The sequence below is a fragment of the Triturus cristatus genome, chromosome 1_2 (assembly GCF_964204655.1).
Source record: "Triturus cristatus chromosome 1_2, aTriCri1.1, whole genome shotgun sequence".
Taxonomy (NCBI): domain Eukaryota; kingdom Metazoa; phylum Chordata; class Amphibia; order Caudata; family Salamandridae; genus Triturus; species Triturus cristatus.
Window position 1 is genome coordinate 725992322 of NC_140580.1, and position 27624 is coordinate 726019945.

A 27624-nucleotide genomic window follows, 5' to 3' on the forward strand; every position below is an offset into this window, starting at 1 on the left:
TTAACTGTTCCCAGAGAAGAGAAGGGAAGCGTCCTCCCCCACCCCCCAACAAGGTTCTTTATCTAGGGGGTTTCACCCCAGAGAAGAGTAACCGCTCATGACGTCACTTCCGGCGCTGCCTTCCTCTGGCAGCTGTCCCAAGAAGCTGGAGCCCTGCCCGGAAGTGGCGGAGACGGCATTGAGTCAGCTCTTGTTTGCCTAATGGTCTCCAGGCTGCAGTTTGCAGGGGCAGGGCCGTGCCAGGCCGCCTACTGGAAAACGCTCCGCAGGCCCCGGCTAGACAGGTTGAGCCGGCCCCGAGGGATTGTGCTCAGTAATAATTCCTTCCCGTCTGCGGCGTTAATGCTCTGTTTGAGTTGAAAGGTACCAAACCAGTGCGTGACCTTACAAAATGCCAGACACAATGTTATCAGTAAAACCATTCCAAGCGGATCGATTACCTGTGTTATTCTCGGAGATTTTACAGTAAACGCTCCCGCAAGAAGGGGACATTTGGAACAAAAACCCGTTCTCAAAGCTGTCATGCAGAGGTGTGCACATCTGTCACTACGAATGGATGACCCAATCCCACAAATACACGCCATATAGCCAGATATCAATATACCGACAACAGCACCCATGTTGGTTCGACAATCATTTCCAAGCTATCCCTCTTCCCGCCATGCGCAGGTTCTAGTGTCGCACAGAGTGCGAAAATCCAAGACACGTGCTACGTGAAAAGGATACGGACAGGAAGCAAAGGGAAGGCAGCGGAAAAAAGACAAACCAGAATAAAATAATCAAATAAATGACATTATAATGTACTTGCCAGAACACCATTTTTTGTTTGTTTTACTGTTGACTACTTTAGCACATATATGTTAGCCGTTAATTACTAAAAGTTAATTAGAGAAAATGCATAAGCTGTTTGGTGCAGCTTTCCAGACTTTCAAAAGCTCACGCCCTTAAAAACTGATAAAAACCCCCATATAGACCGCACATCTCTAAAACTGAATCACACCCCGTTCTACAACAGACTAATTTGGAAACTCATGCCCCAGACTACTAGAAGGCACAACAGTTCCTTTCTAATTACAGATTGTGCGCCATACAAATGATATTTTACAATAACAGCGGGCACAGTTAAAACCCTGTAATCTACTCAGTACCTCGGAAAGTTGCTATCTGTCTGTTGATCATTATGGGATGGAATGTGCTTTTTTTGCGCTTGTTTGGATGGTGGTTGTTAGCACTGCAGCATAATCCCACACCGCCATGTTTCTGTTTTAGGTCTTTCTTTTTATTTCATCACCCACCTGCTGTACACCCCACACAATGTATGCTGCGACAGTATGTTTTTTTAATCCAAACTTTGCACATTGTGCCACAGAAAGTTGACAGGAGGTGAGAAGCACTGACATTGCATGTTCTTTTTGGAAAGCAACCTTCCGATCCATGTTATCTCCATGTATGTAACAATTATGATTAGTGCACTTTAAGCTCTACAAAGGAAGCTAGATTCCCAAATGTTCAGGACCATCCTGAAATAGAAGGCATGTGTGGCCCAAAAAGTTTTTTGCTGTGAACAAAGTGTTTGTTCTATACCACACCAAGGAGCATGAGGCGACCTCTAGCCATTCGGTCAGGTGTAATGGTGGTCTAGAATTAGATCTTATATTATCTCATTGCAAACGTCCAGTCAAAAGGTGGATATTTCTACTTGGTTCCTTCACAATTCCCAGGGGAAAGTGAAGCAGAATCCTCAATTTTATCTTTGACACTTGAAGCAGTCACACAACCAGCCATAGTTTTAAGAGCAAGACCATTGCTTCTTAGAAGACCAGGGGCGTGAACTCGTAGGGAACAGTGTGCTGATCAGCTCAAATGTAAAGCTCCTTTACACTTTCTGCCCAATCCCTTTGGTGCCAGAGAGGACCCCCAAAGGTCAAGAAGAGCTACATTGTCTCCATCATCCCCATAATCCCAGGCAAGACCCGCCATATTGTTTTTCATGCATTCTCTATCTACATCAGGGCAGTTTAATTAACATTTTTGAATTACTAGGCTTTCTGACGAGGTACTGAGAACAAGTTTCGAACTCTCCATAGTATCCCTCAATATGTGTGCATGGCCCCCGAGGAACAAGGCTTCACTCTCTTGAGCCTCTGTTTGGATAACTTAGGTGTTAGGCAGTGACTTTGAAAACGTTGACAAGATCTCTTTCTAAGAGTATTTGATTAGGATTTTGAGTCTGGGCATTAAGCAAATGCATTATTATTTTATCCAGATCCCCTCCTTTTTACTCCGAGTATAAACTTTTGTTTCCTTTTTCACTCCAGATAATTTGGATGTTTGCCCATGGCATGGAAATCAGCAGCAGGATATTATGGGAATATGTGGTAAAACATTTGAGTTTGTTCATTGAGCAGGACGTGTGTTCACATTCTTTTACTTTGTGGATAGCATTTTTTCTTTTTTGAGCACCTAGCAGACCCTTGGGTATAGACAATATCTATGGCAATCTGTTTACAGCAGCCATCAAAAGACATTACAGTTTCTCTCACCGCTGTATTAAGTGCCATTTATTAGACTTTCTCCTTTATTTCCGTGGTTTAAGAGACCTACATTTCAGTGACTTCTTAATCTTGTCCCTTGTACTCTTGACACTAACCACATTTCAGCTATAGGTTTGCTAGGATCCATGAATTCCCCCCCCCCGAGATAAACACCTTTCTTTTGCTGCTTGGCAAGTGCAGCAGTGGATTCCCCATGAAGCAAAATGTGAGATGTCAACGAGCACTACCCAAATACATTGGGCCAATGAGATTGATTCGTTTTCCACATTTTACAAGGGTCACACAAGACATGTGCCCTGTCAGTAGGTGAAGAGAGCTTTGGGACTGTGACTTTCTTCACCCCTTTCTCTGCCAATTCGGAAAAGGCACAATCTCTAGACCCAGAATGTTTCTATGAGTCATTTTAGGTCCTATTAAACAAGCAGACCACATTCTGACTCCACACTACAGAATCTTTGCAATGTAATTCATCAAACTTCAACAAACATCTCGTGTCAGGATACTTAATAAAAAGGCAAAACCGAAAGCCATGAGAAAGCCCTTGGCTTGCTAGCCACTAAAGACCGAACCTCTTTTAAAACCACTGGAAATGGATTGTCTAGAACCTGGTCGAAAATTATAAGTATATATAACAGAGAAAATAGCCTGCCTTTGTTTGAAATGAATGCTTGTTTGCATTTGTGTTTTTAAAATAGCACCTGCAGTGTTTATACTCCAACAATCATTTCTCCTATATCAATACTGGGCAGTGGGTTCAAACCGTTTTGTGAGACTGTTGGATCCAGCCTATTAAATCAATCAATCAATCATAGCATTTGTAAAGCGCACTACTTACCCGTGAGGGTCTCAAGGCGCTGAGGGGGGGGGGGGGGGGGGGGGGAATTCTGCTACTGCTCAAAAAGCCAGGTCTTGAGGAGTCTTCTGAAGGTCAGCAGGTCTTGGGTCTGCCGTAGGTGGATGGGGAGGGTGTTCCAGGGTTGGCGGCGAGGTGGAAGAACGATCTGCCGCCGGAGGTCGCTCTTCGGATGCGGGGGATTGTGGCGAGGGCGGTGTCGGCGGAGCGGAGCTGGCCGGTGGGGGTGTAGAAGCTGAGTCGTCTGTTGAGGTACGCTGGTCCGGTGTTGTGGAGTGCCTTGTGTGCGTGGGTGAGAAGCTTGAAGGTTATCCTCTTGTTGACGGGGAGCCAGTGCAGGTCTGTCAGGTGGGGTGTGATGTGGCTGCGGCGAGGGATGTTGTGGATCAGGCGTGCAGAGGCGTTCTGGATGCGTAGAGGACGTTTCCGTAGTCCAACCTGCTGCTGACGAGGACCTGGGTGACCGTTCTTCTCGTTTTGGTGGGGATCCACTTGTAGATCTTGCAGAGCATGCGGAGGGTGTTGAAGCAGGAGGAAAAGACGGCGTTGACCTGGTTAGTCATGGAGAGGGTGGAGTCGAGGATGACCCCTAGGTCATGCGTGGTCGGTGGGTGTTGGAGCTGTTCCCAGTGCGGTCGGCCACCAGGAGTCGCCTCAGGCCAAGGGGGTGAATCCGAGGATGAGGACCTCCGTCTTGTCCGAGTTCAGCTTCAGTCGGCTGTTACTCATCCATTCGGCGACGACCTTCATTCCTTCGTGGAGGTTGGTTTGAAGGTTATCCTCTTGTTGACGGGGAGCCAGTGCAGGTCTGTCAGGTGGGGTGTGATGTGGCTGCGGCGAGGGATGTTGTGGATCAGGCGTGCAGAGGCGTTCTGGATGCGTAGAGGACGTTTCCGTAGTCCAACCTGCTGCTGACGAGGACCTGGGTGACCGTTCTTCTCGTTTTGGTGGGGATCCACTTGTAGATCTTGCAGAGCATGCGGAGGGTGTTGAAGCAGGAGGAAAAGACGGCGTTGACCTGGTTAGTCATGGAGAGGGTGGAGTCGAGGATGACCCCTAGGTCATGCGTGGTCGGTGGGTGTTGGAGCTGTTCCCAGTGCGGTCGGCCACCAGGAGTCGCCTCAGGCCAAGGGGGTGAATCCGAGGATGAGGACCTCCGTCTTGTCCGAGTTCAGCTTCAGTCGGCTGTTACTCATCCATTCGGCGACGACCTTCATTCCTTCGTGGAGGTTGGTTTTGGCGGTGTGGGGGTACTTGGTGAGGGAGAGGATCAGCTGGGTGTCATCGGCGTAGGAGATGTTGAGGTCGTGTAGTTGGGCGACATGGGCGAGTTGGGCCATGTAGATGTTAAACAGCATTGGGCTGAGGGATGAGCCCTGGGATATGCCACAGATGATCTCGGTGGCTTCGGAGCGGACGCTCTGTGTTCTGCCGGAGAGGAAGGAGGTGGTCCAGTCCAGGGCCTTCTCTTGGATCCCGGCGTAGGGTGCGGTGGCAGACCGTGTCGTGTCGAAGGCGGCTGATAGGTCCAGGAGGATGAGGGCTGCGGTTTCCCCGTTGTCTAGCAGGGTCCTGATGTCATCGGTGGCGGCGATGAGGGCCGTTTCGGTGCTACGGAACCCGGATTGGGACGGGTCCAAGATGCTGTTCTCCTCGAGGTAGCGGGTCAGTTGTTTGTTGACGGTCTTCTTGAAGACCTTCGCCGGGAACGGGAGCAGGAAGATGGGCCGGAAGTTCTTGAGGTCCTTGGGGTCTGCCTTGGGTTACTTGAGTAAGGCGTTGATCTCGGCGTGCTTCCAGCTCTCCGGGAAGGTTGCTGTCTCGAAGGAAATGTTGATGGCTTTCCGGAGATTGGGTGTGATGGCGGTGCTGGCTTTGTTGAAGATGTGGTGTGGGCATGGGTCTGATAGAGAGCCGCAGTGGATGGTGTTCATGATCTTGATGGTGTCGTCGTCGTTTATGTTGGTCCAGGAGAGCAGGCGGTTGGTGCGGATAGTGGTCGCGAGGGCAGAGGTCTCAGTGGTTGTCGGGGCGGACGTGGCATTGAAGCTGTCGTGGATGTCTGCGATCTTGCGATGGAAGAAGGTGGCAAACGAGTTGCACAGGTCTTGTGAAGGTGGGATGTCGTTGGTGTTGGAGCAGGGGTTGGAGAGTTCCTTCACGATGTTGAAGAGCTCTTTGCTGTTGTGTGCGTTGTTGTCTAGGCGGTCTTTGAAGGAGGCCCTTTTGGTGGATCTGATGAGGTGATGGTGTCTGCGGGTGGCGTTCTTGTGGGCTGTGTAGCAGTCCGGTGTTCGTTCACGGTGCCAATTCTTCTCTAGCTTTCGGCAGGTTTGCTTGGAGGCCTGGAGGTCTTCAGTGAACCAGCTGGCTTTCTTGCTGCTGTGGCTGTTGGAGGGTTTCTTGACCGGGGCGAGGGTGTTGGCGCAGTTGTCGATCCACTGTCTGAGGTTGCGGGTGGCGGTGTTAGGGTCGGTGGGGGGGCTTCAGGCGAGGGTGGTGGTTAGCTGGTCTTCGGTGACTTTGCTCCAGCAGCGGCGAGGGATCTGTTGGGTGCGGTGGTGCGTGGTGGGTTTCCGGAAGGTGAAGTCGATGCAGCGATGGTGAATCCAGTGGAGTTCGGTGGTGTGGTTGAAGGAGACGTGGGGGCTTGCGGAGAAGATGGGGTCAAGCGTGTGGCTGACGGAGTGGGTGGGTGTTGTGACGAGTTGTCCGAGGTTGTCGATCAGGGTGGTGGAGTTAGTGTCGTTGTTGTTCTCGAAGTGGAAACATCCAAATTAGCCACTAAAAATGGCCGTCTGAAGCTGGGCCCCTTCTCTGCCTAACTGCATCCTCCAGTTCCTTCTGCTGGTGTGAGGGAAATTGAACGAGGTCCGCTTCTGAGAAGGGAATTTAATTTTTCTAGATTTGAAAGAAGTGGTCATGCCTTCATGCACATTTTGATCTGGAAGTCATACTCAAAATCCTTCCATTTATAGTGTTCTCATAATCTAGATTGCCAGGACAGGGCTTTTGGTCTAAAGCTGCCTACCTTTCTTACCAGGTCATGGGAGAAGTGAGAGTGCAATTAAGAGGCACTGGAATCTAGTTCTCCCCCTCTTAGGTGACAGGTTAATATGGACTTCTTCCCAAAAGAAGTCCCAGTAACATTCGAAACAGGTTAACATTTTTTATTTCAAACTGTGCCTTCACTGAGACAACAGGAGCAAAGACAGGGCACACGATCTATCTGTACTTCTCATTTCAGAATGTTTTCAGCTCCTCAATGAAGCCGTGTTTCACTTTCCGGACCCTTACACAGTAAAGCCGGATGACTCCTACAGACTCCTGGTCACAAGACATCCTGCATTCAGTTAATGTCACCAGTGAGACTTAGTATGAGAGTTATGTTGCCAGTCTCTCTGGTAAAAATGGGGGTCTCTAGTTGGCAGAGGTAGATATCTTTGACCAAATTTGGACCCTTTCTTCTAGTCAGGGTAAGGGGGATACACACTTTAGATAACCCCTGGTCACGCCCTTGGTAGCTTGGCACGAGCAGACAGGCTTATCCTAAAGGCAATGTGTAAAGTATTTGTACCAACACTCACAGTAACACACTAAAAACTCCACAAATGGACACCACACCAGTTTAGAAAAAGAAAATATCTTTATCTAAACTAAACAAGACCAGAACGACAAAAATCCAACATACAAATACTCAGTAGAATGTCTTTAAAAAGGTTTGTTGCAAAAATAAACTTGTAGATGATAAATGCAACACTTTAGTCTCAAAGTACCTGGGATGCATAACGCAAAACAAACAAAAGGGTCGCAGAGAAGGTGATGCGTTGATTCTTCCTGCGCTCTGGTTATGATGCGACAAAATGGTGCCTCGATGCGTTGCGACGATCGATGCGATGGGAAAAAATTGCGTTTTTGCTGCGATGCGACAACGTGGAGGCCATGCATGCACGCCCAACAACCGTGCGGCGAATTCAGTGGTTTTCTGAGCCGTGGCAGGCCCTGCGACATGCTTTCCCGGGGATGCGACAACACTCTCGGCGACACGCTTCTCTGGTGTTGCGGCGGTGATCAGCGGCGGCGCCCTTCCTCAGTGATGCGTCGCACATCCAGCTCCCAACAGCACAAAGGGCCTCACACACAGTTACAGGCCCTCCTGACAGACTGGAACTCCCAGCAAGGAAGTTCAGGGAACCTGGGGGATAAGTCCTTTTGTGCCTGGGACTTCAGAAACAGGAGGCCAGCTCTTCCCAGGCCCTTGGAGACTTTTCTTCAGATGGACACAGCACACAGCAAAGTCCCTTGGTCCTCTCCTCAGTAGAAACAGCAAACTACAGACCCCAAGCACACAGCAAGGGCAGTACTCCTCAGTCTCTTCAGCTGTTCTCTTTGGCAACAGGTTCCTCTTGATCACGAAGTAGTCTAAAGTTCAGGAGTTTCAGCTCTCATATTTATACCCCAAAAGTCTTTTTTCTCTATGTGTGAGGGGTCCTGGATCCAGTCCAAGCTAGTTCTGGGGGCACTCTGCCTGTGCACATCTTCTTTCTTTGTTATTGTGGGCCAGGGCCATCAGACACACCGCAGGAGGTGGAGCCAGCATTGTGGAAGGCAGGCACAGCCCTATTAAGGCCCAGGTGCTACTCCTCCCACCACTCCAAATGCAGATAGGTCTATTCAGCCTAGGGCTGACTCACTCAGACTCCTGGAGCCACCCCAGCCCCTGCCACTCTCAAACCAGACAGTCAATCCACAACAGGCAGAGGCACACAGAAAGGTTGAACAAGAAAGTAGCCACTTTCTAAAAGTGCGATTTTCAAACACAGAATTTAAAAGCCATCCTTACCAAAAGATGTGTTATTAAATTCTGAGTCCAGGGATACCAGACTCCAATTTTCTATCTTGCTCCTATGGGAAGAAATGCAGGTAAACATGTTACACAGCATTCCCCATTCTGTCCTATGGGCAAGATAGCCTTTCAATAGTGAAAAACAAAATTGGCAGTATTTCACTATCAGGACACGTTACCCACACTAGTACATGTCCTACCTTTCACAAACACTGTACCCTGCCCTGGGGGATACCTTGGGCCTACCATAGGGGTGTCCAATGTGTAAGAAAAGAGAAGGGTCAGACCTGGCAAGTGGGTACACTGGCCAGGTCAGCATGGCAGTTAACAAACTGCGCTCAGGCACTGCAGTGGCAGTCCTGAGGCATCATTTTAAGGCTACTCATGTGAGTGGCACAATTTAGTGCTGCAAGTAGCATTTGAATTAACAGCCCTGGCACACTCAGTGCACTTTACTAGGGACCTACTGGTAATACAAATATGCCAATCATGGACAACCAATCACAATAACAATTTACCCAGGGAGCACTTGCACTTTGGCACTGATCAGCAGTAGCAAAGTGTCGAAAAATACAGGAGGTAGAGGCTAAAAGTCACGGGAAACCATGCCAAGGATGCCAGGTCTAACACTCTCCCTAAGTCATTGAATCAAGAAAGGGTTCTTAAACAACATTTGTTCTCAGAGCCATGTGAGCACTCCAACCAAAGTCGTAGATCTCATGAGCAAATTTAAAGCCAAAATTTCTGTGTGCCATTTGCACTTAACAAGAACAATGAAATGCACCCCAGTATGTGGTTTTCATGGTCACATTTTGGACTTTCAAGGTTTAAAATCCTAGGTTCCTGTATGACAGCTGTACCAAAGTGATTATTCTAGCATTGAAATAATTCCCCTTGATTATTCGAGGAGTGCGATTTCTCCTCTTCCCGAAGAGTTCCTCACATGAACAAGCAAAGGACACTGTTTAAGAGGTTGTCAGTTATTCTGGCTTATGGCTCGGTGTCAAAGAAAGGACATTTTTTTTATGACAGAAGACATACAGAACCTGGATGCTGAAAGTCCAGCTGACTGTGGTACCCAGCACACAAATGATTACTTCATTTGACAAGGCCCATCTTTGAGAAGTTAAACTTCCCACTGATGGATTTCATTTCAGCTGAATCAGCAACAGGTATTTCCAGGTTTCTCTGAGGGACGTTTTCTTTTTCACTTGGATCAAGACAGTGTTCACAACCTCAGAATTTACCAGTGCAGGATAAAATTAATAATTCCATCTATGTCTGAGAGAATATGGTTCAGAGACATTTTCTTTGCTTGATGTTAAGTACTTAGTTCATGAACAGTTGTCCAACAGGTAGTCGGATCCATCAGATAGAAATGTCCTTATAGTTGAAGTAGTCTGGAAAGACTGAACAGTACAGAATCAACTGGCTGTCTATCCGCGACTGGAATGCAAACGGAGATATCCGGCTTCATGTTGACCTTTTATGGGGGTTTTCCCCTTGAGGGGCATACATGAGGTAGTCCTTGGGAAAAGAAAACTCATCCAACAGGAAATTTCACTGGTTATTCATGTCAGTGTTTCAAATGCATAGGAGTAAGATTGTGCATTTCCACGCATGACCTACCAGGGCAAAGATAGTCCACCACAACAACCTCATATTGGTCGCAGAAGGTGCTCTGATTCATGGCCTTTTATATTTTCAAAGTGTTTTGTGCTCGCTTACCAACAGAATGGTTTGAACTGTCACATGAATGAGGCCAGAGCCACATTCCAGCCTTTCTACTTCAGAAAACTCTGCTAGTGGCATGGCAACTGTGCCCCTTACTTCTTGTTTAAGGAGATTGCACTATTTCTGTGCTTCTATAGGTGGTGGTGGTGACAAGAAACGCCTCTGATGGAAAGTACACCTGTGGATGCCATACAGTCAGTGATCTTTGCACTGCAAAAAAAAAAATGCACTACAATTTAGTTGAGCTTTAGCTATTTATTTACTCAAACCATGGGACCGGCCCAATGCCAATGAGGCTGAAACACGCCACAGTGTAGTTTAATGTAAACTAGCAATCAATATGGATTTATAAAGCGCAGCAAATCACCCAACAGGGTATCCAGGCACTTGCTGGTCCTGGAGGCTCATTGGAACAGCCAGGTTTTCATAGGAAATCAAGGAGAAAGCAGTAAAAACTAGGGAAAAGGGGGAGACGGCACTAAAAGAATGGGAAAAAGCAAGGAGAAGGCAGTGAAACTGAGATAAAAGAAAGGGTAAGGCACTAAAAAATAGGTAAAAGCAAGGAGAAAGCTGTGAAAAGTTGGTAAAAGCGAGGAGAAGACACTAAAAAAACAGGGTGGAAGCAAGGAGAAATCAGTGAAAACGAGGGAAAGGCAAGGAGAAGGCACTGAAGAAACAGTGTCAAAAAGCATGGCCAAAGCAGCGAAAACGTGGGAAAAGCAAGGAGCAGGCACTCAAAAAAGTGGGTAAAGCAAGGAGAAGACAGGAGCAAGAGCGATGCAGCCGAACGGGAAGAGCTAGGCCGAACTGCTAGGACATGTCCACTTCATATGGGAGAAATGTCCTCTTCAGATGGGAATACAAACAACCCCAGAACATTCAGATAGGTGAAGAAGGAAGAATATACATTGTTCTGATGAACATTTCTAACTGCAAGTATCTCACCTTGTAAATCTCCCCAGGCAACAGTCTGGATATGGGCATCCTTGCAGTAGCTCTTGCGTGCTCAAAGGTGGCATCATCGAACTCCATAGTGGCAGCCTACCGTCTCCGTACATGGCAACATAGAGCTGCATAAACATGCCACCCCTGCACGCTGATGTGAGCTCCTCATTTTCTACACCCAAAGACACGGATCCGGATTTCCGCTCCTACCTATTTTGGGTTTCACAGAACTCTCCACTTCTTCAAACTTTGGCAGTGCGCAGGAATGTCACCAGCTCAAAACAGTGCTGCTCATATTGGAAGCAGATTTCTGCGTTGGACCCTCACAACATCTGCTTATGATACCTCAGGACCAAGCATGACTCCAAGTCATGCAACAAGTGTTCTATTATGCACCAAAATGCCTCCAGGGATACATGGGCCAAGCTCTACTTTGCAGAGTACAGGAAGCGAGATTAGTCTTTATCAAAATCGCCCTCATCAGGTAGGTTACAGGTGGAGTCAAAAGGGAAGTGCAAGGACAAGCCAAGGATCGAAAGGAAGACAAGATTGCTGGTACCCAGTTGACACCGGCTACGATTCCGACTGCTCTGGATACAGCTGCAATCTTGGATCAGGGACCATCTTTGTCTAGAGCTTTTCCAATGTCAAAGAGTATACAAACACCAAAGCAAATGCTGGGGGTGATGACGGCTCTCTTCTAATTTCCTCTGCCTTGGCACAAGTACTTTCGGAGACTAGAGGATATTTTGGGTTTGATTCAGATGCCTTTGAAGGCCCCCAGAATGTCACACATGATGAGGATGATGAGGAAGAGACATATAATTTGCTTCCAACTCATTACACAGATGAAAAATGGCAGTGGTTTGGGTTCCTCTCTTGAATCTGTCCTGGATTTGCCATTAGGGCCTCCTGTGAAGGAAAGTGCCTACTTTGTGGGTGGGGTCAGAAGGGCCGTGGAATTTCTAGAATTGACACTCCTGGCTGAAGAGACTAAATCTCACCTCCCCACAGAAACTTTGCAGCCTGGGCCATTGCCCAGTGAGCTCTTGTGCCTTTCAACCTTGCCCCAGCTTATTCAGTCCTGGCTTCTTGCTCTAAGCCATTTTTGGCCCTAGCTTTGAGTTGCACCATTGAAAGGTGTTGCAGAACAGCGACACATGGTACAATGTTTTTTGGCACAACTTTAAATTTCAAAGAACCTTGTAATACAGGCCTCCACAAGCAAAGTAAACCAAATTCATTTCTTACTTCTCCTCCAGACAGGGAGTGAGAAAGAACCGATGCCAAGGCAAAAAAGTCTTCTGCTGCTCTATGAATGCAGTTTGCCACCTTGTTTGTTGCATTCATGCCTTTTCATACAGGGTGCACAAGTTATTGCCAGCCTTGTCAGTGGACTTTTGGTCAGGTAGTAAATGATGATCAGGATGCTGTAAAGTATGTTTTACGTTCTAGATTGGATACTATGGATTTGGTTGCCCATGCTACAAGCAACAATGCCTTTCTTGGACAACATGCTTGGATACATTTCACTGGATTCTCGAGGGATGTCTAAGTGGAGATGGCATGAGTGGATCACTCTGTGATTTTGTCAAACAAAGTGATAATGTTGCTCATCAAAAAGGTGACTGAACTAGTATGGAGAGAAGATAGAGATGTTACTTTTTGGTCTTTAAGAAGACAGCAGATTAAGAGCAATTCTAGACCTCAGACTCTTGAACTCTTTCCTCAAAAAGTTCAGAATGAGGACACTTGCTCAGGTTATGCATGCTTTGGATCCCAAGGTCTGAATTGTGTCCCTGGGTGTACAGGAAGTGCACTCTGATGTTCAGGTTGTGAAGTCTGACAGGAAATGCCTCTACTTTGTGGAGGGCTCAGACCACGTCCAGTTTTCCAAACTGCTCTTCATACTTGTATCAGGCCTTCTAGTCTCAAGGAAGGTCATGTTGGTGATTGTGGCATGTCTTTGCAGGTCATGGATACACATATTCCTGTTCCTCAACGAATACCTATTGAAGGCGGGCTTTCCACAGCTGGGTTGGACCACCTATAGATAATGGTGTCATTGCTCTCCTTCCCGAGGCTCCTCATCAACGTGCTCATATCACATTTTCAGCCGGTACAAAGGATATGTATAGGTTGCCTTATGGAAGCAGTTGCCCCGAAAGCATTGCATCCTCCACAGCAAATAAAGGACATTCAGGCTATGATCCCAGTGAATCGGATAAGAGCTTCTATTCCAGCCTTAATGCTTTGAGGCTTATTGGACTCCTTGCATCCTGTTGGTACCTCATGCCTGTTGGCACATACAGACCTTTTGATAGAACCTCAGTAGGCCTATCAGTGAGGATAGCTTTGGACAGCATATGCACCTCTCGACGAGGCAGCTGAGGACTGTCCATGGTGGAATACAGATGCCAATCTGGTGTATGGCATGCTGTTTTCCTTGCCTCTTCCAGGATTCACAGTAGTGACAGATGCACAGTTTTTGAGCGCAGAAAGTCACCTAGATAAGGTGGAGATCAGGGGTTTCTGGTCTCAGATGGAGGAGAAGCATCCCCTTAATCTTATGGTGCTGTAAGTCTTCCGGCCGGGTCTAAGGGCATTTTTGCCTTCCATCACGGGGAGGTCAGTCCAAGTACTGCCAGACAAAACAACCACCATATAGTACTGCAACAAGCAGACTTTGGTGATACTTGGTTCTTCACAGGGTTTCCCTAATGTTCAGTCATTTAGCAGGATCAGTAAACATCAAGGCAGATGAAATCAGCAGGTATCACATTGCTGATCACGACTGGTATCTGCATGCGGAGAAGGCATGGGGTATAATGGGGCGTGTCGTTGGTAGACTGTTTGCTACCTCCGAAAAGTCTCATTGTCTGGCCTTTTGAGCTTTGTAGATTGCTCCTCAAGATTCTCTAGAAGGGTTCCCCCTCTGATGGTTTCTGGCCTCCAATATGCATTTTTGTCTCTGCTTCTGATCCTGCGGGTCATACAGAAAGTTAGGAGGGACTGAACACAGCTGATTCTGGTAGCACTAGATTTGGCCAGGAGAGTCTGGTACCCTGCACTCCTGACACTGAATATCTGCCCTCCACTTCAGCTTTCTCTGTGGGAGGACCTGCTGTCCCAGCAGCAAGGCTATGTGCCACACCTGCACCATCCCAATCTACACCTTAATGCGAGGAGATTGAGCAAAACCAACAGAGGGGCTATGATCTTAGGTAGCTCATGTCATTTTGGCTGCTCGCTGCCCTTTCACCAAATCAGTTTATTCGGGCCACCGTTCCAGTTATGTCACCTGGCGCAAAGAGAAGCAGGTTGATCCTCTACATCAAGATTGCCTGACACACTTTTATTTGTTTCGACAAAACTTTGCTACTGACACTCTCAGGCTAGTCTTCATTCATTTGCCAACTGAACCCTCAGTGTGGTTCTAACATTCCTGATGTATGCTCCTTTTGAAACTCTTGATTCTGAAGACCATGCTTCTCATTACCATCACTTGTGCGCATTGTGTCAGTGAGCTGCAGGCCGTGTCAGTTCAACCACTGTATACTATTTTTTTTTCTGACAATCTATTGCTTAGGGCATACGCATCTTTCTTCTGAAAGTGGTGTCACCTTTCCATGTGGGGCACTCCAACTCACTTACACATTCTTTTCTCTGCCACATCATCTAAAGAAGAGGAGGGGAGCCATCCGTTGGATCAACAGCATGCCTTAGCTTCTACAATGTTAGGACTGTAGGAAAACAAGTAGCTGATCCGCTTGTTGTGTTCACTGGTGAAAGGAAAGACCTTGTCCCAAGGGATTGGCATCAGCAGCATACATTGTTATGCACTGGGCAAAAAGGATCCTCCAGATATCCTTCTGGCGTACTCCATCTGAACAAAGGCTGCAACGTATATTTTAGCTCAGAGAAAGACGGTTTTTGGCATCTGCAAGGCAGCTATTGTTTTACCAAGCACTACTGCATCCATGCACAAGTCTACAGAAAGGGTCATTTTGCCCACTTGGTCCATTAGGACTTCATGATGTAAAGACCCTTCTCCAGGCTATCCTCCTTGGCGGGGACATTGCTTATGTATTGAGTCACAATATGAGGAAATCTGTGGTTATAAGTATCTATCAGAAGAATAAGTTATTTACCTTCGGTAACGCTCTTTCTGGTGGATAATCTGTCTAATCACAGATTACTCACCACTTAATACCTTTTCATCTGTGAAGTCTACTTTATGGTATTAATAGGGTCCCAATTTAGCTTTGGACACTGGCAATGAAAGATCAGTTCTGTTAGCTAATCTCTGCATTCTTCGTGGCAGAATATCTAACTATTAATTAGAAATCCATGCAAAGGGGTGCACCGTTATGCAGGTCTGTATTGTCATGTGCAGAGGCATAACAGAGGTCAATGTCGTTTACTGCAAGAGTTTCCAGATAAAGTATGACGCATGGGAAGATTCACAATGTGAGGAATCCACAGATAGAGTATCCATCAGAAAGACCATTACCGAAAGTAAGTAACTTGTTTGTTCCACACTAATGTAAACTATATATAGGAGGTTATGCTTACCAGTGTCATTTGAGACCCATGCTTTCTCTTACATGAGTGCCCTTAGCCTCTGCGAAGGAGTCCTCACTCATATAGCATTATTAGAGTGGTGTTCCTCTTTCCCTTACTTTGATAAATAATCACATCATGCTTGTGACCGTCTGACTTCCTAAGATCTCATTCCAAGTGTCTCCTGATTTCCGCACTTCACCTCTATAGTGAGTTGCTATAACTTGGTTTTGGTCATGGTTGCACAAAACGTCTTTGAGTCAACTGGATCTATTGTACACGAAACTGTGACCTTAAAGTTTGTTTTTCATACAACTAATGGTCAAACAGGCAAAGCAGTGAGCCATAGTTTTAAATCTTGAAGAGCCTTGCCATCACTGTCAGTACCTCAAGTCGTATAAGGGCAGCTTCGTTTTGGGATGACATTTTATAACACAATATAATTCAAATCAGGAAATAATGTTGGATATGTTTTTTACAGTCTTCTATGTTGAAAGTGAACTTACTACATTTTATGCCTGGAGGGTTTTTTAATGTATCTACCTGAGGCTGAAGGTGCAAAGCTACAAGAAGGATTCAACTGGATTTGTTCTCTAAACCGCTGGCTGGCCACCAGTATTATTGACTGATTTAGGTCTGTAGGCTGAGCCACTCTTGAAGGTGATTTGGTGATTCTGCCGAATCTGTTTTAAACCACTTCCCTACTGCCACAAGGAATATGCTCTTGCTTCCCACTTGCTTGTGTTGTCTGTCCTTTACCCTATAAGAAAGAAATAAAAACCATTTAATTAAAAGAATACTATTGTCTTCTCAAGCTTTTGTGCATTTTCATATCAAGGACAGTCCAAAGTCGTTTTAACAACTGAATACTCAAGCTGTCCCGCGACCAAATCTTCAGGCCTGGGTAGGTCATCTAGACAAAGTTGATTCTTTGCATCTCCTTCACTGCAAGGTAGAGGCTTTATTTATTATTTCATGGCACTAATAGGAAAAGAGAACCTGGCCAAAAAGTAGATCTTCAAAGGGTGAACTAATGAGATGCGTGAAATTTGAGAGCAACGAGCCATTTTCCTGGTCTGCTATTATAAGTGAGCAGTCTTCTGTCTGAGCGCCTACTTGACCTTCGCTTGTTTCATGGTGCATTGGAGTTGCTGTAATGCTACCGCTAGCTTTTGTTGTTTTGAAAATTAATGCTGAACATCAGTTGCAAGGAACAGGCCACTTTTGGCACTGCTGTATTAGCTGCTGGTACTCAGTTAGGCGTATAAATATACCTCTTGATTGGAGATGTCCTACAGTCTTGTTTGAGGCCAAATTGATGAGCTCAGAACCAGCAAAGGGGACATTAATGGGAATATTTGACCAGAAATGTTCAGCATTTGAAGGCTATTGATTTGAGTATGGTAACAACATTTTACGTCAAGGGAAGATATGGATTCCCTCTTGTTCACGTCAAACTTTACACATCTTGCAAAGAGGTTTATTCCTCTTAGATCCAGTGATAGATAACAGACTTCAGTATTTTCACTTGATGAAACTCTCTTTAAGAGAATCCACTTTCTTGCAATTACTTGTTTCAACCAGAAGACAATGACCCTTCCTAATGTTTATGTAGTTTTTTGGTTCTCAGCCATTGCACACAGGATGATTTGGTAATCTGAATATGCAGATAGCCATCTTTGTAGATGGGAGCAAAAATACCTCTATTCGACAGGGAATGGCATCTTCTCTTTTATGTGACACAGTGCAGGGACAGAGGACCAAGTTGCAGTGTACCAGTGCTATCCTGCCCCTCATATCACAGTTTTGGTCCAGTCCCCTCCAAGTTTTCTGTACTGGAGGTTAATGTCACCAATCCTCTTGAGGATGGTCTACATGCTTATACTACTGGCTGCTCCATAGTAGAGCACACAGCTCTCCTGGCGATGGGGCTCAATCAAAGAGCGCCATCTTGTGACATAGATAGCTCATTTCACGTCTTGTCCATTATACCATTTAGAGTTGGTGGCGGCAGATCAATAGAAATATGGGCCATTTCCCAGTTGAGGAGGACCTGTCCAGGCCATCTCTGGTCAATCCGGGTAGTCTGTCATGACTGTGTCCCACTCATTACCAACTTTGTGTGATGTGTGTGTACATCCGTTGTGTATACATGAGAGTTCTTTTTATAGAAGGCTGGGAGTTCCCATACATGCATGTAACCCGAAGTGTGTGGTTTACCGCAGTGAATTAGCCAAAGTCCATCCAAGTAGCTGTCTAACCTATTTATGGCAACCTGCATGTGCTGCTCTCCCATCATGCCCCACAAAGGCCATATATTTAGGGAGTTATGTGCCTGATTCAGAGCAACAAAACTTTCAAGAGAGGAACAACTCTCTGGCTTTGCCTTTCTTACTCGGACCACTACTAACAGGTCTCCTTTCTAGGTTGAGCCTGGTCAGCACATGTGCTGCTCTGCCAGGCATGCTGTATTGAGGTAGAGACTTGAAGCTCTGCTTGCTCTCTGCCCACATTTTTCATTGGCTTGTGTCATTGTCCACTGTAAACTGTGGCTGTTCTTTGGTCAAAAGGCTTAATAGTCCCCCCTTAGCATCGCCGTGTCTTATTTTGTAACCTCCCATGGCGACACCCCCTGTTATGTGTGTTGTTGCTCGGTAGGCTTTAATGACAGCCTTTGAGCGCTATTTTCTCAAATAGCAGGCAGGACACGGTCTCTCCTAAAGCTTTTTAAAACAATTTATAGCACGCATTTGCAATGCAATAAGTCTTGCATTTGCAAGAGTTTAGGCTATTGCCATTGTAAATGATAATGCCTTTTATTTATCTGTTTTAAAAATAACACATAAATAAACGGCATTGTCATTTACAATGCCAATAGCTCAAACGCTCTTAAATGCGAGACCTATTTCATTGCAAATGCTTGTTTGCCACTTTTTCCCTTTTGTGCCTCTTGGTGCATTGCAGGTTTTCCCTACATTGTAGCCATGTAAACAAAAATGAAATACGCCGCAGGAAATGAATTGTAGGGACACACATCTTCTTTCACCTTCTCTGTTGATGTGGAGTCCATCTGCTCCCTGCTGGTCCTTTTAAATAACCCACCTATTGTTCACTTCCTGCACCTGACGTCTGCCCGACAGTTCAACTAAGAGGTGCGCCGAATATCTGTCTGGTCAGTGTTCTGCAGCTCCTGCCTTTCTGTGGCCTGGCTTTTAGCCAATCTCAGTGTACCTAGAGTGGATTCATTGAGTGCCTAATTAATAATCTGATAAGTTGCCAGAAGAATCATTGTAGCTAGAGGGGGACATAAGGACACCCTGACAAACTTACTACCCACTGGTTCATGCTGTAGCTAATGGTGGTGGACGCAGACAAAGCTAACTAATAATGATCAGTTCATTTATTGGTAGAGCCCCCATGTGGCCACAAACACCCCCCCCGCGGTCTGCCCATGATTGGAGATACTAGGAACACCCACTATGAGATCACCCATGGTCAAATAATGGCTCACATATTGCGAGAGGGACACATCTGCTAAGAGTAAGAACTATGGATTTTGTTACCATGTGCCTTTGTTGTGTTCCCCGCGGCATAGGAGGGCACACCCGTAGATCCCCTCCCCCAAATGGAAATATTACACATCACATCCTTTTCAGAGAAAAGGAGAACTGGCAGGTGTGTTCTTTCCAGTCAGTTATGCTGTAATAGACAGTGTTAGGAGTCAGACAGCCTGTCAGAGGACATCTCATCTGCAGGTTTTTTTCGGTGGAATCACAGCCTGGTTCCTGAAGACAGCCAACATACCCAAAGATTGGTAATTTATAATAATTAGTTATTTCTTTTGCATAATTCACCTGAAAAGCATATGTATCAGAATATCGATAATAATTATTAAGATCTCAGCAGTCATAATGTCAGAGACAATGCTAGGAAAGCCCTGAGCATATTTCATCACACATCCCCTACTCTGTTATTCTAAACCCTAACTAATTCTCATAAGCATTTCCATCCATACAGTTCTTTTGGCTGCATTGTCTATATTGTAGTTTGCCAAATTATTTTAGTATCCCTGCATACCTTATATTGCTGTTGGGCCTGCAGCCGAAATTCAATCATTCAGCATGTCCGCATTAGCAACTAGTCCATGTGTTCTGCACCTAGCCATTTCTAGCTTGTCTTTATACCATAGTCCTCAGTGATTCCATTTGAAGAGGGGCGGGGGCACTACTGCTCAGTTCATATGTTGCTGCTTTTGTACGCTAACAATGCCTCTTTGCAGAAGTGTAGGTAAGGCAAGCAAATGTAACAGTCTCTGCTTACTTCCAAATAAGATCTGCACGAGGTAAGTCGGCCTTGTAGTTGTAATCACATCACTCAGACCAGAGAAACAGCAAATGCCCTTATCTTTCCTATTTATGTGAACAATGTCAAAATGTAGTTTCAAAATAAACAAGCATTGGTAAAGCCAGTACATCTAACCTAAGCAAGAGCTATTAGCTTTCCCTATGTCATTTAGCCATGTTGTACACCAGTGTAACTGCCTTTCAGCATACCTAAAAGTTAGTTACGTAGAGGAGAGTTACGTGGAGTGTCGTAGAGTGGAATGGCGAACAGTGGAGTAGCACAGAATGTCGTGTACTGGATTGGCTTTGATTGGAGTTGCCTAGAGTAGTGCATAGTGGAGTGGCTTAGAGTAGAATGTATTGGAGTAGAGTGTTACAGAGTATAGTGGCATATAGTGCAGTGGCTTAGAGTGCAGCAGCGTAGAATTCAGCGGCGCACAATGCAGCAATGTAGAATGCTGTGTTATGTTATGGTATTTACATTTATAGCGCGCACAGCTACTCAAAGAGTGTCCTCAAACCAGGCGACCAATGTGGGAAGAGTGATGGTCTCCGCCCTTGGGGCCAGGAAGCTCTGTACAATGGAGAAGATTTCCTTGGCATTGTTTTTGGAAAGAGCAATACGCTCGGCGTAAAAGAGGCTCTTGGCGTGCCGTATGGCTGCATAAAATGATTTCTGGGATTTCCTTAATGCCTGCTTGGCTAAAGGGCAGTATGCCAATCTCCAGCAGCTCTCAAGTTTTTTGCACTGGTGTTTCAGCATTTTAAGCTCAACGGAGAACCATGGTTTTGAAGGAGAGTCTCTGGTTCGTTTGTACGGTGATAAATGCTCAATCTCCTGCGATATCCAGCTCGTAAAACTCTCAAGGGCACCTCCCAGATCTTTAGTAAGGGCTGGCCGAGTCTCAGCCAACACCATTCTAAAGGTTGCGGGCTCAATTTCATGGGAGGTCTCCCTTGACAAGGCGGGTTAGGTGGGAGATAGATTAGATTAGACTGTTGAATAGCAGAGTGCAGTGGTGTAGAGTGGCGTGGTGTAGTGTAGAGTGGCACAGATTACAGTGGCGTAAAGTACAGTGATGAAGAGTGCAGTGGTGTAAAGTAGAGTGGAATAGCGTAAAGTGGTGAAGAGTAGAGTGCCATAGAGTGGTGCAGAGTAGAGTACAGTGTCATAGAGTGGTTTTGAGATAAGTGCTGCGGAGTGCAGTTGTGTAAAGTGCAGTAATGGAGAATAAAGTGGCATAAAATGCATTTATATAGAATGCAGTAGTGCAGTGTTGCAGAGTTTAATGTCGTAGAGTGTAGTGGTGTAGAGTGGCATTGAGTGCATTGGCATGGAGTGGTGATGAATAAAGAGATGTAGAATGTAGTGGCGTTTAGTACAGTGATGCCTAGTAGAGTCCAGCAGTGCAGTGACATAGAGTACATTGGTGCAGAGTGCAGTGGAATAGAGTAGAGCTGTGTTGAGTAGAGTGGTGTAAAGTGCAGTGTCACAGAGTAAAGTGCAGTACAGTGGTGCAGAGTAGAGTGCAGTAGTTCAGTATCGTCAAGTAGAGTGGACTGGTGTAGATTGTTGCAGAGTATAGTGACATAGAGTGCAGTGATGTAAGGTGCAGCGGTATAGAATTCAGTGGCATTCAATGCAGCATCATAGAATGCGGCGGCGTTGATTAGAGTGCAGTGGAGTGGTGCAGAGTAGCGGGACATAGACTGCAGTGGCATACAGTGCAGTGGTGTGGCATTGAGTGGAGTGATGCAGAGTGCAATGATGTTGAGTGCAGTGGTGCAGAGAGGCATAAAGTTCACTGGCATTGAGTGCTGTAGTGTAGAGTAGAGTGTCATTGAGTGCAGTGGTGTAGAATGGCGTATATTGCAGTGCGGAAAGTAGGATGTCATAGAGAGCAGAGGTGTAGAGTAGAGTGCACTGGTTTAGAGTGCAGTGGCATAGCACAGAGTGGAGTAGAGTGCAGTGGCATAGAGTAGATTGTTTAAGAAAAGAGTGAAGTTGGGTGGAGTGGAGTGGTGCAGGGTAGAGTACAATGGCATAAAGAAAAATGGTGTAGAGTGTAATGGCTTAGAGTGCATTGGCATAGAGTGCAGTGGTTCAGAGTAGAGTGGCGTAGAGTGCAGTAACATGGAGTGGAATGGTGTAGAGCACAGTAGCGTAGAGTAGATTGTTTCAAAATAGTGAAGTGGCATGTGAGTGGAGTGATGAAGGGTAGAGTGCAGTGGCATAGAGTTTAAGGATGTAAAGTGGTGTAGAGTGCAGTAGTATAGAGTGCAGTGGAATAGAGTGCAGAGTAAATTAGAGTGGCGTACTGTGGATTGGCATAGAGTGCAGGGACGCAGAGTTGAGTGTAGAGTGAATTGACGCAGAGTGGCGTAGAATGTAGTTGTGCGCTGAGTAGAGTATAGTGGCCTAGACTGGAGTGGTGTAGAAAATGGGGGTGCGCAGCTTCAAGAAGTCCAGTAGACCAATGTAGATAGAAAATTTACTTCTTTATTCAAAATTATTTCTTATAAAAATCAATGGGTTTAGACAACCCAGCCAAAGCGTTTCATTCCCATATAGGGAACTTCATCAGGGCTGTAAAGATATGACATAAGCACATATAAATAACATATAAATCAAACGGCACAAGAATACAAAACACAACACAATTTATACAACAAAACTTACAAGAAAACACAAATAGAGGTAAACCCTATTGATGCAAGCAGAACACAAAGAAAAACACAGAGTTCTAAACTCTTTAACTGCACAATCCTAACACAGACAAAGAAAAAACACATCATGTATCAAAACAAAAACATGTAGTTTATAACATTGATAACAAATTTGAAACTACTATTTATACAACATGTTAACGCAATAAACCAAGTATCCTGCAAGAGAATACCATGGGTGCTGCAATGATAAGACTAATGGGGAAGAGGAAAAGAGAAAAAGAAGAAGAAGGAGGGGCAGAGAAAAGGAAAAGTAAAGGAAGTCATAATGTGAAATGATGGATACAAAGCTGCAGATTTTAATTAGACGGCATCTTTGAAAATGAGACAAAATATATACCGTATGATATGAAAGACCAAAACCAGCTTCTTACCAAACAAAATATCCTGTGTGAAAGTACACTGCGAAATGTATGTCAGCAAAAGTAGGTAGAGCTTGTTGTTAATAAAATCGGTGACCCTTTCCAAAGAACAATGTACTCCTGTGTAAACCTGTAATACAATATAAAACAGAACGTTGGTGTTGGGAAGAGCACCAAACCCATTCATAGACAAAAAATCAACAGTGAGAGGAAGGCAAAAGACCAAGAGCTTGATATCACAAAGAATACACACATGTCTAAACCTCAAGAAATGGAAACTTGTGGGCATCGAGAAGTCTTAGAGCGCAACGATGAGTGATGACCAGTAAACCCTCACAAACCTGTGTTAAGCAGGAACACCTTCCCCCAGATGTCTAGGAAGAGTAGGTCAAATTGTGGTGAAGTGGCCCCGCCATACAGGATCAACGACCAAATGTAAGCTGTTGTTCCAAAAGACAAGAACAAACAGAATGACTATGTTGCCACTGTGTAGAACAGATCCAGAACATGGCTTATTTCTATTTGTAAATGCAAGGGGGGAAGCACAAAGATCAAACAGGCAACAGCAGGTCAAGGAATGCATCAATTAATATTGAGCCAATAAATCGCACACACCTGTTTGTGACAGACAAGAATTTTCAATCAATATCTTAGGTAAGGAACGGGATCCATCCGTAATAAGGTGGTCCCACCCAAAGAAGTCAGCGACTTAAGACACTTCCCATTCTTGGAGTGTACTTGGAGATCACGACAGGTGTGTCCATAGGATGATACTATCTCTAAGTGTATTACCATGGGTGATTGCATTTTTGAATACCAAGATGCTGTCCTATAGATCCTATATATATATATAAGAATAATACTGGCCATTTTCTTATTTGCTTTTCATGTTACTTTACTCTTTTGGTGTTACAGCTTTCTCTTGGTCGCTGACTTCTTTGTGCATTGCCATTCAAGCAGTTAATTTCTTTCTAGGCCCTTAACATGCGTGATCTAATGTATTAGTGTGTTCATTTTTTACATACAATCAGGACTAACTTGTATGAAACATGTATTTTTGTACAAAAGTCCCTCCACATACAACACCCTAGATGAAGTTAAAAACAGGGCCTCTGAAAGCCAAGAGGGGATTCTGTTCTAGGATGGTAGATCTTTATCGGTTTGCCAACATCAAGTCAGGGGAGCTCAAGGTGTTCACCAGAAAATAGGTCTGAAACGAAAGAGGGCAGACGAGTTTCCTTGTTGAGATGAAATTCAGATACCACATTGGGTGTAAATGTCTGGGAGGGATACAGAACTCCCAGAATAGCAGGGCTGATTTAGGGTCTCTACAAGATTATAATAAAAGGTTGCAAGATACCACATTGGGCATCAGGAGCAGAAAGCTCTCCAGACAAAACTATTGAACCTCTGTTAGAAGGCGACCTCAGAGGAGCCCGGAGGGGGCCCCGACTGTCCTGAGACCCACCCTCAAGGTATCGTAGCCGGGCACTGGCGGGAGATTCCGCAGGGGAGGAATCTCGTATCTAGGATCGTACACTCGGCACCACACGACAAAGAGACACCACACCGAGGGTTCTTAGGATTCAAGCTTTATCAAATCGAAGTGGTAGGATCTTTATGATCAGCAAGGCAGATATTTACAAGCAGAGCGTGGGCTCACAGAGTCTTGGCGGGGGTAGGAGGTAGCGGGACAGTCTTTGGGGGGATATGGATCAAATGCAGGAGCGTACCCGGCGCACAGCTCACAATCCTCGAGCTGGGGGATACGCTTGTCGTCGTGGGGTCCGGCGGGACCAAAGAGAGTCTGGGGGAGCCGCGAGTCACTCAGCAGGCTCAAGCACAAGTTCGGAGGTCTTACGATCTTCAGGGAGCCGCGAGTCACTCAGCAGGGCTCAAGCACAAGTTCGGAGGTCTTACGATCTTCAGGGAGCCGCGAGTCACTCAGCAGGCTCAGGTACCAGTTCGGAGGTCTTACGATCTTCGGGGAGCCGCGAGTCACTCAGCAGGGCTCAGATGTTCCAAGGCGAATCTGCCGGACAGTCCCAGAGCACCCCTTGTTATAGGTCGACCCCTCTTTGATGTCCGGAGTCTGTGCAGGCAGGGGTCTTGTCACCTGGGGGTCGCTTGTCGAGGTTTCCTGCCATTGTCTTTTGATCCTTTCAGGGCCGGGTCGGGAGGAGTCCCAGACACCCAGCAGGCGTGGGGCCAGCCCTCAGGGAGGCCGGAGGGCCGATCGAAACCCATCGTCCCAGGGGAGTTCAGAGGTGCGATAGAAACTGCTCCTCCCTCTCTCATCCCTGGAAGCGTGATGTCCTCCAGCCGGAGTGGCGCCTCTAGGCCCGGGTTGTGCTGGGGCCGGGCGGCCATCTTGGTGCACGAAGTGGGCACGCGTGCCCGGGGTGGCCGAAAGGAGAGAGGCCATGGACGGGGAGGCCCGGGTCGCGTGTGTGTGTTCTAGTGGGAAGGATCGGCTGGGCCGTGTGCTTGGGGTCCCTGGTACCAGGTTAGGTAGTGCGAGGACAGGAAGAGCCATGCTACGAGGCCGGGTCTAACAACCTCCATTCCCACTACAATCTGATTCAACATGTTGGTTTAGAAAAATATCCAAGGAGAGTAGAAGATGCTGCTCAGTTACTTAACTTTTGGATTCTCCGTCTCTGGAGAACAGAAGGCCTACATGGAATATAAATTGTACTCCATTAAAATCAGGAGATTTTTGGCCACCTCTCCCAATTATTTGGACCTGGTACTACCACCACTGAAATGCATACCTTTACATGACTATGTTGTTTGCCCTGATCACGAGGGCAACTCCAGGAGGATTGGCCAATACCAAGATGACTTATGGTTTGGTCTTCCCCAACAGCTCCGCCCAATCCCTGACTATCTTAGTGAAAGCCCTTCTGCCCTTTCCATTCTTGAAGCAACCATCAGCAACAGGGCTGGTGGCCAATGAGGAGAAGCCTAGGGTGATAACAGTCAAATTGAGTGGACGAAAATGGAAACGAGAAAATGAGGACATTGTGTTCTCGACCTGCCCCTGTTCTCTCCTTCAAAAAAGTGAAAGATGGGGCCTCTTCAGTCAGCCAAGAATGTCTCTCTGCAGATGTGTGTCTTTGCTCACCTTAAGGGCATCTGAGGTGTAGCAGGCCTGCAGAAAGAGTGTGTGGAGCTGATTGCTGGCAGAGGGCACTCCAGGTGGGTTGGTGGGTGTTGCCGTGGACTTCACTGGAGGCATGACCACTGCTGTACTGAGCACCAAGGCCTCCCTCTCCACCACAGAGAACCTAGCCAGATTCGGAGGATACCATGGGCATGCCCAGCAAGAGGGTGGAGCAGTGAAATGAAGTGAACACGTTTTCAGCAGAGGAAGGGCTACGAGCCTAACACCAGAGGGGCCCAGTGAGACAAGCAGTGGTGCAGGGGTGAGTGACACCCACCAGCTACAAAGCACATGCTGCCAAAGGGGTGAGGGCTTCCTGGGAAAACACCAGTGAAACTGAGATTTCCCCACTCAAGACTAGCCTGGACAGCAGAGTGTGGGAGAGAAATTCAGTAGGTACGAGAATAGACTTGAGAGTAACCCAGCGTCAGAGACTCTTGTAAAGTGAGATCCTGCCTTCCCCTAATGAGGTAGCAACCTTGGGTGTGATTGAGCTCCCAGTTCCAATGACATTCAGAGGGGATTCTGTTCAATTGTGGAAGAGGGGGACTCTGAAGCTGCTGGTCAGACGGGCAATATAGCGTTAGACCTTCTCTCTGAACACTGCCCAGAGGTGCTGCTTGCCCTATGTCACAAATGGTACATTAAGAACAAAAGAAGAACCATTAAAAAAGGAACACTATACTCCTGGCCACAAGTTTCACGCAGCAGACTCTCTCATCAGGGCAATTTGTTGCCCAGAAGTAGCGCTTGGAGTTCTATAGTCTTATTTGTTGTTTGACACCGTGTAAACACTTCAGTCAGAATTGTAGACCTGCAGTAGTGTTGGGTTGGTTCGAACACAACATCTTATCAAGTGTTGGGGAATGAGGAAGGTGTGAGTTTTGTTGATCATCACTGAAGGCAAGGGGAGGAAGGACTTCTCCATTATAGACTTACTGCCTCAAGAAAGAAAGAACAGTCTGAACCAGTGGGACTAACAACGAGTCCGCGAAAAAGAATGGAATGGATACAGCCACAAGGGAGCGATTTCACTAAGGAATCAATGAAAGCGCTGTTCAGTGGAGCCAAAAGAGAAACCATTGCTCTCCTCCAACCTTAGAAAATAGTTACAGGTGGTATGCAGTGAGGTAGGAGAACAGTGAATACACTGGCTGTCTAATTTATATATAGGTGGGCGGCCCTTTTCTCCATCAAGGAGACTAAAGTAAATTACTCTGGCACCCTGATGGAGGTGCTGCCTGTCTAATTTAAAAATGAGCACCAAGCTGGCATTAATTTCTAAAGCATTGGCAGGAACCCCTGTCACCGCGGTTCCTGTCAGTACTGTTTACAGTTTGATGCAGGGCTCCATCAACATGATGGAGATGTGCACCAAACTGTTTTCTTTTTTCTTTTCAAAAAGAAAGTCCCAAAGTGAGACTTCTTTTTGGAATAAAAATGCTCCCTTCGCCGTCGGAGTCCCCTCCCATGGCAAGGGGAGAGTTTAGCAGTTTTCACTGCTCCTTACCAACAGGGTTTTCCTGGTGG

The 27624-nt window shown here is 46.2% G+C and overlaps 1 protein-coding gene across 11 annotated transcripts in view; it reads left to right on the forward strand.

Moving 5' to 3' along the window:
- The window catches only part of LOC146867905 (uncharacterized), a 1103481-nt gene that overhangs the window by 350733 nt on the left and 725124 nt on the right, over positions 1-27624 (forward strand). The window lies entirely within an intron of this gene.